Genomic DNA, 12,922 nt, shown 5'->3' with positions numbered 1-12,922 from the left:
ATTTAGTCTGGTCCTTAATGGAAAAAGCCTGCCAGGCCCTGGACTAGAGTTAAGCTGTCCGCAGGTAGCCACTCCATATACAGCTATTTAAATGTTCATTCATTAAAATTAAACAAAATTAAAAATTCAGCCCTCACTCAACACTCACCACATTTCAAGTGCCACATGTCACCACATGTGACCCACGGCTAACATTTTGGACCGTGCACATTGAGAACGTTTCCATCAGTGAGGAAGGCGGGCTTGGGGAAACTTTGATCGCCCTGCCCTGGGCTGTCTCTCTTCGATCTGCCAGTGTTTAACTCAGCTTGGATATCATGGCAACCACTGTGGAAGAAGGAAGGTTGGTGCATGTATTTGTGCATGTGTGGCTGTTCTATATGATTGTTGGTGAGGACATCTATATCTGTGTCTACCTGCCTGTCTATAAACATGGAATTGCTTTTAAAATTTCTTTGGACAGCCAACCTGTGGTTGCTGTATATAATTCCATGTAAAAACTAAGCCGCTTGGACCTTAGGATTTATCAGTTTTATATATACAAATAGGTCGATACAAATAGGAGCCTTTCTATGGTCGTAGGAAGGTCAGACACAGTATGGGGTCTCCTGAAAAGGGGAAGAAGCAATGGCCATAGTGTCTCCATAGGCTGAAGATAGGGGCAAGGGAGGTGAGAAACGAAGAGAGGAGGAAAATGAGCTAAAGGTATGATTTCTGTGAGTCTTGAGAGAATGAGGAGTGATGGGGACAAAAGATGATAGGGAAAGGACTGTGGGTTTACTTTTAAAGAACGTGTTACACACATTAATGATGATTGGGACCTTATCACATCCCAGAAATGGTCTGAGCACAGAAGACCCTTGGGGAGAAGCTTGGACTTGGCAATAGTCCCGCCATCTTGGATGGGTCAGGACTGGGGTATAATAGGAGGTTCCTCTTATCGAATAAGGCAGTGCAGTGCAGAATAAGAGGCCCAGTCACTGAGATGCCCAGTGTTTACGGATGGGTCTGAAGAGGGAACAGAGAAGAAACTCTAGGTATCCAGGAGGTCTATGGGCAAAGGCCCTAGGTTGTGTCTTTAGGAGCTGGGCTTAGTCGACCTTGGGTTGCCCAGGAACTAGCAAGAACAAAGCAGAGATTCGGACGATGGCAAAAGATTGAACTGATATGTGTCCGTACGTGTAGATCTGAATGGGCCCTACCTCTCTTCTCTTGGTTGGTCTTCAAACTCAGCACCGTTGCAGGTGAGGGCTGGAAGCACCTGAAACGGGTGTTTCCATAATGGACCTTCAGACGATGGAGTTGAATGCAGATATGAAGTAATTAGAAGTCACAGTAAGAAAAGGTATTGAGTTTTGTGTAGTTAGTATCAAGCACGTCAGGGATAACAGGGGTGATGGTGATGATACTGACAGTGATAATATCATCTATCCATTTTCAGCTTATTATGTGCTGGGTACACTGTTCTGGTAACAACGATATTATAAGAGCTTCAGATTATTGTGCTAAGCACTATATTCACTTTTTCTCAGTATGTGAACCCAGGGTATTCTTTTCAATTGATTTTTTTTCAATTACTTTGTCTTGATATAATTGCAAATTTACAGATAAGTTGCAAAAAACAGCCCCCCAAAATTCCCGGGGACCATTCACTCGGATTCCTTAAGTGTTAACATTTTATTATTTTTGTTCTAGCCTTTCCTCTCTCCATTTTTTCCTAAAATCAGAAAATTCTTACAATGACGATACAACTAAGGCAGAAACTTAACATTGATTTGTTACTATTATCTGATCCTTAGACCTTATTCAGATTTCAGCAATTGCCCTCTGCGAGGTCCTTCATAGCAAAAGGAAGCCCATGTGGTATGTGTCCTTCTTGGAAAACTTCCTTAGCCTTACATTTCGTGACATTTTTGACATGTTCAAGCCAATTATTTTTCGGACTCTCCCTCAGTGTTTGATGCTGCCTCGTGATCCGATTTAGATCTTATGCTTTTGCCAGGCATCCCACAGGCATCCCACAGGGTGTCCTGAACGCCTCACATTGGAAGGCTGATGCTGGGCTGTCCCATTCCTGCATTGTTGGCTTTATCAGTTGGTTAAGGATGGAATCAGCAGTTGGTCAAGGAGCCTTGGATCCTTTCGGTGGAGAATGGCATCTAGAAATATCCTCTGGTCACAAGATGTGTCCATTGCTACTGAGGTGGCATTGCCTCTAGGCCCTCTGAGCAGGCAGAGCTGAGAAATGGGCAGTGTGTGTGTGTGTGTGTGTGTGTGTGTGTGTGTGCATGTGTATACATATACATTTGTCATACATATACACGCATCCGTATTTATAGACATGTGTATACACATCTGTATATACACCCGTGTACGTCATATGTATGTGAATATCCATACATAGGTACATCACCGAGATCGTTTCTAAATCAACTGATGTATTAAAAACACCACGAGCGCACACGGGAGATGCTGGCTACAACGTTCTTGATACCCACATCTGTCTTCCTGACGCTGAACAGTCACCCAGGCCCAGTGCCAATACCACAGACCATCCCATTTATTAAACTATGGATCAGGCCCTGTTCCAAACTCTTCCCTTACCGTGACCACTCATAACAGCCCAGTGGCCCAAGTACGGATGAGGAAACGAGAAAGGAGAATTAACTTACGCAAAGCGACACGGCTGCTAAATGTGGCAAGTTTACAGCGGGCGCCTGTTTGCCTGTTGGCACTGGACCAGATGGCCTGGGGAGACCCCGCTGCCTCGGATGAAAAGCCGAACCAAAGGCGGGGCAAGTGTTCGTCCCCGTGGATCCAAGACCGCTGACACCCAGAGCAGCAGGAAGGCGACAGCACGGTGGTGGTCACTTCCTTCACTTCCCAGGAAATGTTTACAGGCGGCGTCCCTGATGGAGTCGCGAAACACACAACAGGGTGTGCAGAGATGCACATGGGGCGCAGGAGCGTGCAGCCGTGGGGGACTGTGTATGTGCGCACGAGCGTTTTCGTGGGGGGAGGGGTGTTGTGTGGCTGCTCTCCCGGGCTTGCAAAGACCTTGATCAGGTTGAGGGTGTGAATGCGGAAGTCGGCGTCTCTGGGGGAGAGGGCATTTCCTGTCTTGCAGTGGGGGTATTCCTGGCCCAGTTGCTTAAGCTCAGAGGCTTTTGTATCCCTAGCTCCCAGCAGGACGATGGTAGGTTGTGAATTTGACGAATGCTAGTGTCAATAGCGTGTGCGTTAACGACGATTCCTGAGCTCTTTCTATGTGCCGGGCACTGTCCTGGGCAGACAAAGGGAGCTCACGTCCTAGCAGAGAGTGGGGAAGAGGAAGAGACTGGCAGTAAGCAGGCACCTAACCATGCGGGCGGCAGGGCAGGGGGACAGGTGGGGACGGGTGTAGGATGCTGGTCCAGGAGGAGCTGTCGGTGGAACCCAGTGACACCGCCCAGAGGAGAGCACAACAGTGAAGGTGAGGAGGCCCCCGATCGGAGGACCCACGGGGACTCCTCCCTGGCGTTCGCTCTGGAAAGCCAGGCCTGTTTGCTCCAGTGTATCTTTTCAGGCTCGAAGAGCCATGTAAGTGGGCATTATCCCTCAGGACTCAAGCATTTCCTCCAAAAACATAAATGTTATCAGCGGGCCCAGAGGCGGACTGGAGGCGAAGGCAGCCTCACTAGATAAGAGGCAGTGTTGGTGGTCAGAGATACGGACAGCAGTGAGACCCAGATGGAATTTCTATTGCTGATAACCTTTAAGAGAAGAGCAAGGGTTGGGGAACAGGGGCTGTTCCCCTGGAAGAGAGGAGACCCGGGGGCCCTGGCTTTGAGCATCTGAAGACTGGCCAGCACCTTGTACCCGACGATTTTAAGGTGGGCGTCCTAGCGGAGTGAGTAGAATTAGCAGAGAGGTTTCGGTTCAGGCTGTGTTTTTCCTTCTCACCCATGCGTTCGTTCGTTCATGCACACATTGATTGATTCATTCATTCATTCATTCATGCAGCAGACGCTCTGGGTCCCTGGCACTATGCCAAGCAGCCAGCCTGGGTGACGGGTGGGGAGGGAGGACAAAAGGGGAAGACAAGAGCTCTGTCCCTTGAGATATTAATACTTTCATGGGAGAAGCAGACAAATGAACAAGTCAAGAGTGTGCGCACTTTCAGTTCGGAGTGTGGGGAGGCCTGAAGCTAAAACAATTTGGGAGTTCTCTTTGAGAAATAACGATACGAATTATGAGTTTCAAGTGAAAGACAAGCCCCAGCTAAGTGGGGTGCTGCCAGGGGCTGGGGCTTAAGCTTCCCGGGGCCGGGACCTCCTGCGGCGTGGGTGAGAGTGCTCTCTCTCCCGGGGTACCCGGAGCACAGGGGGTGCCTTACAGCAGGAGGCTGGACAGAGCTCGGCAGAAAGGCTGGCTCCTTAGGTCCCCCAAGCCCTTGTTCTTGGGCTAATCCGTTAGGGCTAAAGACCTTTCTCTTCTTAGACTTTCAAAGGCAATTTCCTTGCCGTCTACAAGGGATCTGTCTACCTTATGATCCCACTTCCAGAACTGTTTTCTAAGGAATCACCTGAACTTCGCGAGTATAAGTGCTGACAGACTGTTTGCCAGAAGGTCTGACTGCGGGTCACGTGCTCTCCTAAGAGCCCTGCGCATTGACACATTTAACCCCCCACAGCCACCCTGGGGGCTCCCTGCTCTGTTTCACTAGAGATGGGACCAGACCGAGGCACAGAGTGGCTAGGTAACTTAACCGCGGATGCACAGCTGTCAGCAGGTGCGGGAGCTGGGCTTTCAAGCCACGTGGTCGGCTTCTGGAGCCCAGTCCGCTTGCTGTGGTGCCCGTCCATCCATGATCCTCGCTGCCTGATTCCTTTATAGCAGCGCATCAGAGACAGCCCGAGTGGCCAAGGTTAGGAGAAGGGGCCAAAGTACGGTCCCAGAACTCGTGGGTTGTGGATTGATCCACACAAGGAGCTTTAGCGACAGACACATCACAGGGCTTGATTGCAGGTGCGGAGGTGGAACACAGAGAAAACGAGAGTAGACGTTAACTGCATGTTAACAGTGCTTGAAACTCCCTCTCAGCTTCCCCCCCACCACCCCCCGCCCTTCCTGGACAGGCTCATTCGCAGGTAGTTTCTGAGTGCCCGACACTGGAGACACAGCGGTAAGGAGCTGAGACCTGGTTTCTGCTCTCACGCCGCTTACAGGGCAGGCTTCTGCTCTCTCCCTCTGCTCGCACTTGTTCCCAGCACCTTGCACGGCGTATCTTCCCGCAGCCCCCATAGATCCCTCACTGGTCCTGGTGCCCTTGGAACCAGTGTCTCCCTGCACCTGTTACCTCGTTTGTAAAACGGAGCGGGGGACCCTCACACCCTCTGGCCTTGGGAGCGCACACTCCTTACAGTTGTTGAGGGAGGCACACTTTGCAGGCATCATTAGTATCTTCTAGAAAGGTCAGGCACCCACAGCTGAGACCGGGGCAGTTGCAGCAGCGCAGGGGCCTCCCTGGGTGCTCAAAGATCCAGTTCTGGTCGACGGCCAGGCTGGAAGGGGGGAAGCAACAAGCCACAAGCCTCACCCCAAGCTCGCTGTGACCCCGCACCTGCCAGCCGCGGGCCCTTAACCTGCTGAGCCTCGTCGTTCCCTTGAGAAGATGCGGCTGGTCCCGCCCGGCAGGCGAGGTGGACCCCACAGGGATACGAAAGCTCCGAGGGTTCACTGGAATAGATCTCAGGGTGGACTGGGCCTGGCGCCTCCTCCGTCTGTCTGTCTCCGGCTCTGTGACCTGGATGCCCGTTTGTAAGGAAGACAGTGGAGCACCCACCTGCCTATCGGGGTAAGAGGGTGTGCACAAAGCGGGGCGCGGTGCCTGGCCCGTGACCAGTGCTGACCCCTCACGTCTGTGGTTATTCATAGCTGAGCCAGAGCGGGGGGCCGCGGGTGAGCCGTGAGGCTGTAGCAGAATTTCTTCCATGGGAGGGTGGACGTTCTGGGGTAACCACTGCGGCCAGGCCCCGTGGCCTTGATAGTACTCGTGCCACAAGAAGGGGGGCCACCAGATGCGTGGAAGTTTTCTATGTGATTCTGGAAGCCAAGCCCCCAGATTGAGTTGGCCTCAAATGACTGATGTTTATTCCACTCGTGCCCGGATGGTAAACAGTTGGGCATTCGCCAATAACCTTTGTTCCTAAAGGGCATTCAGTCATGTCCTCCCTCTTTTCAGTGTCCACGTCCCTAATGGCCCTGGGACAGAGTCCACATTCCACAGCAGGACACAGCTCACCATGACCCGGGCCCCACCTGGGACCCTGGCCTTATCACTGCCCCACCCCACCTTCTGTGAACCACAGAGTAATTTTAAGAATACTATTCAGAGTATTAGAATGTTTTTTTTTCATAGTTGATTTATTTTTGAGAGGGACAGAGTACAAGCAGGGGAGGGGCAGAGAGAGAGGTGGACACAGAATCCGAAGCAGGCTCCCGGCTCTGAGCTGTCCGCACAGAGCCCGACGCGGGGCTCGAACTCACGAACCCTGACATCATGACCTGAGCCCAAGTCGGACGAGCCACCCAGGCGCCCACGAGTGTAGACTGTTAAGACAGATAGTCTGAGTCTAAGTCACACTTGTGTACTGTACCGTGTTGGGCAGGCCACCTAACCTGTCTTGATCTGCATTTCCTCATCTGCAGAATGGACGCAGAAGATGTCAGTGATGCGAGCCTCATAGGGTGCTGTGTGAGCATTAAATACGTTAATATATGTAAAAACGCTTAGGACCCTTCTGGACACACAGCAGTCCTAACTGCCGGTGCTGTGTGTCAAGTACCCTTCTGTGTCAGTCTCAGCCTTCAGACTGCCTGGGGCGCTCCCCTGGGCCCTGCTGCTCTTACTGAGCCCCCCGGGGACATTGCCCCTGACCAGAGTCAGTGTTGTGGCGGGGCGGCCCTCGTTAGGGTTAGGGTTGCAAATACCTCTCAGCAGCAACTATGGGGAAACCTTGGGAAACAATAGGGTTTATTATTTACCAATGCTTGAGGGTACACAGCACTGCCTGGGGCCACACGGCGAGGTCACCAGGAGAGAGAGGGACAGAGAAGGAGTTCTGCCTTTATTGGGGTTGAGGGTGGGGCACTACGTTTGTGCAGCTTTCCTCTTTATTGATGAGTTTATTTATTTATTTATTTATTTATTTATTTATTTTAATTTTATTTATTTTTGAGACAGAGAAAGACAGAGCATGAACAGGGGAGGGGCAGAGAGAGAGGGAGACACAGAATCTGAAACGGGCTCCAGGCTCTGAGCTGTCAGCACAGAGCCCGATGAGGGGCTCGAACTCACGGATCATGAGGTCGTGACCTGAGCCGAAGTGGGACACTTAACCGACTGAGCCACCCAGGCGCCCGTATTGATGAGTTTAAAACGTAGAAGCAGGAATTAGGGCACGGGAGGGGAAAAGTGGGGTCGCTCGAGCCTTCAGTTACATCGGCACCCAAGGCTTTCTAAAAGCGGAACTTGATGGGTGGGGCGGCCTCTTGTTTAGGTTCTGTAGCTGGCCTCGCATTTCTTTGAGACGGATGTCTTTAAAGCGTTTAGGCAATCAAAGCTTAACAACAGGTGCCATCACGATCGATCGAAAAAGCCAGTTGTCAGGTACTTGAACTACAGATAGTAGACACAGATGGGGCTATGGCTATAGATACACGTATGCAGATACAGATATATTCTATGTTTATCCTAAATAAATTCACTCTCCATGCAGCCTCCAGGACTTGGAACTCTCGGTTTGCATATGCACATCTCTCCACCTAGAACACCCTTCCTTCTCTTTGTACCTTCTTTTTTTAAAATTTTTTTTTAACGTTTATTCTTTTTTTTTTTTTTTTTTTTTTTTTTGCGAGACAGAGACAGACTGTGAATGGGTGAGGGGCAGAGAGAGAGAAAGAGGGAGAGAGGGAGATAACAGAATCCGAAGCAGGCTCCAGGCTCTGAACTGGCAGCATAGAGAGCCTGACGCGGGGCTCAAACCCACAGACTGAGATCGTGACCTGAGCCGAAGTCGGATGCTTGATTGACGGAGCCACCCAGGCGCCCCCTCTTTGTACCTTCTTGTTTAAATCCTCCCTCTTCAGAACTCAAGGGTCACCCCTTCTGGAAATCCTTCCCCCTAGCCTGTCCCACATCCTCCCCCTGGGTCCCCAGGAATACCCCTGTATGTGTCTTGACCACACTGCCTGCCATGCATGGCCTGTGCGTGTTTTCCCCGTTAGATTGGCAGCTCCTTGGGAAACAGGACTGTGATTCGCTCTTCACGGGGACTTAACTGAAAACCCACCCGTGCCGGGCACGTCTCTGTGTCTGCAGGGCCGAGAATGGATACGTGAAGGCAGGCACACCTAGGTGACCACTTGTGCCGGGCGCACAGAACCAGCCCCGGCTGCCGGTTTGCAAAACATGTGGTACAGCTAGGTGACCACCCTCTGGGCTCCTCACAGGCTTGGGTGCCCTTGGGGATTATTTCTCTCTTCTTCAATACCCCCCGGGGATCAACCAGCCCTCCACACTTCTTGTGACTTCTGCTTCCAGCTTTCGGAGTCCTGGAAATGAGGGATCCCACGTCTGGGGGCTCAGTGGTCCTTTAACTTTGGGATTAGCCGCTATCTCCGTGCTGCCTACAGCTCAGCCTGTGTGCCAGCACGAAGAGCTGCTGATTATAGATGTACATGCCTCAGGTTAAGTTAAGCAAACACACCTGCCGCAATAGCCAAGTGTACTTTCTGATCTGCGTAATGGGGAGGAAGAAGTAGGACGTGGGAAGGGACCAAAGCCAGCCCGTCCGAAATCTATTTGGCAGGCACCGTCTTGCGGACCGTGTAAGTCCCAGGGCTGTGCCACCGTGTTGCTCAGCAGTCTTCACGTAGGCACTTCCTCACGGGCACTGAAAATGTCCTCTGTGTTGGCAGATTGGCCATCAGGAAAAGAGAAGGAAGGGGAGGCTTTGGGGCAGGAGGGATGGACGTGTGCATTCTGTTGGGTGAATAGAATGGAATCTCTGCACTTCCAAAGCACAGCAGAGGTGCAGTCACTTAACTGGAACCTCCTCGAGGGCAGGGGCCCTGTCCTTCCCTGTTGCGTCGTCAGTAATTGGATGGGGTTGGGGGTCTCTCAGGGGGCGCTTCTGGAGTTGACACGAACAGTTGTCGCATTGTGTGGTTGTGTAGTGTTCCATCAAGTGGTAGTACGGTATGGCTTAACCATTTCTTTTGTTTTAATGTTTATTTATCTATATTTAGAGAGCACGCGCACCTGAGTGCAAGTGGGGGAGAGGCAGAGGGGGGCAGAATCCCAAGCAGGCTCCGTGCTGATCTCAAGAACCGTGAGATCACGACCTGCGCCGAAATCAAGATTCGGACGTTTAACCGAGGAAGCCACCCAGGTGCCCCAAGCATTTCTGTTACTGCGTATTTCTGTAGAATACATGCATATAATATATGTATATATGTGTATGTATATATATATACATACATACACATATATTATATATGTAATATATCATTATCATCATCATGGTTATAAATAATATTTTGGTGAGCATCTTTATGCTTTTAGCATTTTCCTTCATTTGAACTATGCTCTTCAGATAAGTTCCCAGGACAAAGATCCTGAAAATGTTTTTGCCACCTGTTACCAGCTGTGACTTTGTTTCGGAACAAAGAGAGGAAGGCAGACTGGGGGACAAGAGCTGAAAGCCCATCCCTGCTGGGGCTAGGGAAAACCAGGGCCTGGAGGCAAGTAGAATGGGGTCTGGGGTTGGCAAGGGGGTCTCCTTTCAGCTGGGCTCTGCTTCCAGGTCCAGGAGGAAGGGGGGAGGGGAGGAGATGCAAATGAGGAGACAGGAAGTCCGGACAGGGAAACCTGCTTCTGGTAGGAGAGAGAGGGGGTCCTGGGGCCCCTCCTTTCTTGGGAGCAGTGTGCCCCATGATGGGGGAAGGGAGGGCGCTCTGGGCCATGTGCAGGTGGGACTGGAGCTTGTGAGGTGCCTGGTTCATCTGTAAAACTGGGGTGTCGGTAATTCACAGGGAGAAATGTATTTCTGCTGCACAAACAGAGACCCTGACATTCTGGGCGCCTGCGACATCTGCAAACCCTTTGCTCTGGTTTCTGGGCACCGTGGGCTTCAGGACATTTGTGGAACTCCGGGGTTTGAAGGTTCCACAGGTCTTGAAGCTCAGAGTGCCATTGGCCTGGGAGGGGCACAGAATGCCCACATACTGTGGAAACCGGGGGGGGGGGGGGGGTGGGAATTCCAGAATCCCCTGGGAATCCAGAGAGCTCTGGCTCCGAAGTCATCCCTCTGAAATAAAAATAGTCAAGAAAGACAAAGAACGCACGGGAACCCACCCACAGCAGGAAGAGGCATATTGGCTGTCACAGCATCTGGGGACCCTTCGGGAATTTTGCACGTAGGGGCCCGGGGTGCTCTACATCCTGCACGGACAGTCCTTCACGGGCAGGAAGGGTCGGCCTGTCCCAACTGCCAAGTGCAGCCTCCCCAGGACCCTGCGGGATGCTGGCGTGGGGCAGCGTGGCATGGTCCATGGTTCATAAACTGCCTGTGTTCAGACTCCTTTTCATTAAGGACTTCTTAAACACTACTGATGGTCCCAAAGAGCATTTGTTTACGTGGCTTATATCTGCTTGTTTTTTTTTTAAGTCTTTATTTATTTATTTTGAGAGAGCGCACAAGCAGGGGAGGGGCAGAGAGAGAGGGAGAGAATCCCAAGCAGGCCCTGAGCTGGCAGCACGGAAGCCCCATGCGGGGCTCAATTCCGTGAACCATGAGATCGAGACCTGAGCCAAGATCAAGAGTCAGACACTTAACCGATTGAGCCACCCAGGCGTCCCAACACGGCCGATGTCTGTTAATATGTTCCAGGTTGGTTATTAAAATTGAGCTGTGCTTTTCATATGTATTCCTTCATTTAAAAATAACAATAGTAGGGGCACCTGGGTCGCTCTGTGGGTGAAGCATCCGACTTCAGCTCAGGTCATGATCTCATGGTACATGAGTTTGGGCCCCGCGTCGGGCTCTGTGCTGACAGCTCAGAGCCTGGAGCCTGCTTCGGATTCTGTGGCTACCTCTCTCTCTGCCCGTCCCCTGCTTGCGCTCCGTCTCTCTCTCTCTCTCTCTGTCTCTCTCTCTCTCTCTCTCTCTCTCAAAGAAAGAAAAATACATAGAGAAAATAAAAATAACAATAATAAATTAATCGCATGGTAGCACAAATATGAAAAACAACTACTTTCCAAAACAGAAAAGTAGTGAGAAGACTGGTATGGTTTCACAAATCTCTTCAGTGTCTTAAACGAAAGCAGCTGGGTTCTCCTCTCTGCTTCTGCATTTGATCTGCGGTAAAATCCCTGTCACTCACCTCTGGGAAACTCCCCTGTACCTTTGTGAGAGAGGGAAAAGGAAATGACATCTTAATATCATTATGAAAATGGTTTGGCATCATGAACTCCCTGGAAGGGCCTTGGTGACCCCCAGCGGTCCCGGGAACATAATATGAGAAGTGTGGGTGCAGAGGTTAAGAGTATAGCTTTTCAAGCAGGCTGCCATGGGAGGGGGGCTCTCACATCCCAGGTCCACTTGGAACCAGCTGAGTGACTTTAGAGAAGACACTTGACTTTTCTGTGCCTCACTTCCATCCTCTATAAAATGGGACAATAGGACCCATTTCATAGGATTGATATGGAAATTAAGCAGTGCCAGGCACATAGTAAACGCTTCGTGTGCTATGTAACTTGGTGCACGTGTACATATACATGCTATATGTGTGTATATATGTATATACTGTACATGAACATGCATACATTTGTGTGTATACTATATATAACACGTATCATATACATACTGAAGCCAATAAAGTATTTTTAAAGATACTACAACAAAAGTCACACGCTTCAAATTTTTCTTTAGTGTTGATTTATTTTTGAGAGAGAGAGACAGAGCCCAAGTGGGGGAGGGGCAGAGAGAGAGGAAGACACAGAATCCGAAGCCGGTTCCAGGCCCTGAGCTGTCAGCACAGAGCGTGATACGGGGCTTGAACTCACAAAGTGTGAGATCGTGACCTGAGCCGACGTCCGACACTTAACTGACCAAGCCACCCGAGCGCCCCCAAAGTCACGCATTTCACATCATTTCTAAGAATCAGAATTTTAAACACAGCCATTTCTTAAGGCGGTATTTCTGTCCCCTTACTGGGGTGAGGGACCCTTTGGGCACAGCCATGGTTGTGCACAGGGAGTGCCCCACGGAGCAGAACCGTAAGGGCAGGACCCAGATGAGAGGTCAGCTGTGCAGCCCTAAGGCCGGCAGACTGCTGCTCCCCTCTGCTTTGCTTGCCTGGAGACCCGAGTGAGGGCTCGGTGACGACTTCTGACTGTACGCCTCCTTTTCTCTTCGTCTGTTTGCTGGTGACGCAACCGTCTTCATTTGGCCGCCCAATTGAAAACATCTGGCCACTGGGCAAGACAGAAATCAAAGCAAGAGCCTGAAGTTCCCGGCCCAGGGATTTCCTGAACCCCCCGCCTGTACCTGATGGATAGCACCGTGCTCAGTCAGGGGCGCCTCGCATGCTGGGAGCCTTGTCCCAAAATACTTTTCTCTGGAAGTTCACGGTGTGAGCCTTACAAAGGCATATACATCCCGTTAGCCTTTGGAAATATGTGCGTAGGTTCAAAAAAATGAAAAGATAAAAGGTTGGCTCGGATTATGTCCCCATTGCATTGCACCTGTGTGAAGGCATCAGGGAGGTTTCGCCCTGAAGCCTTTTCCACCTGCTTCTGTGCAGATTGCTGCTCCCCACTCTGGCTCATTCATTAATTCAATTAACAAGTATCCGCCGAATGCTTCCCCGTGCCAGG

General features: G+C 50.9%; 1 protein-coding gene across 2 annotated transcripts in view; it reads left to right on the top strand.

The window, feature by feature from the left end:
* ST3GAL1 (ST3 beta-galactoside alpha-2,3-sialyltransferase 1) overlaps positions 1-12,922 on the top strand; it is a 94,685-nt gene that overhangs the window by 18,344 nt on the left and 63,419 nt on the right. The window lies entirely within an intron of this gene.

The sequence above is a fragment of the Panthera onca genome, chromosome F2 (genome assembly GCF_046562875.1).
Source record: "Panthera onca isolate mPanOnc1 chromosome F2, mPanOnc1 haplotype 2, whole genome shotgun sequence".
NCBI lineage: Eukaryota > Metazoa > Chordata > Mammalia > Carnivora > Felidae > Panthera > Panthera onca.
Note: the sequence above shows the minus strand (reverse complement) of the source record. Positions and strands in the feature narration are given on the sequence as shown.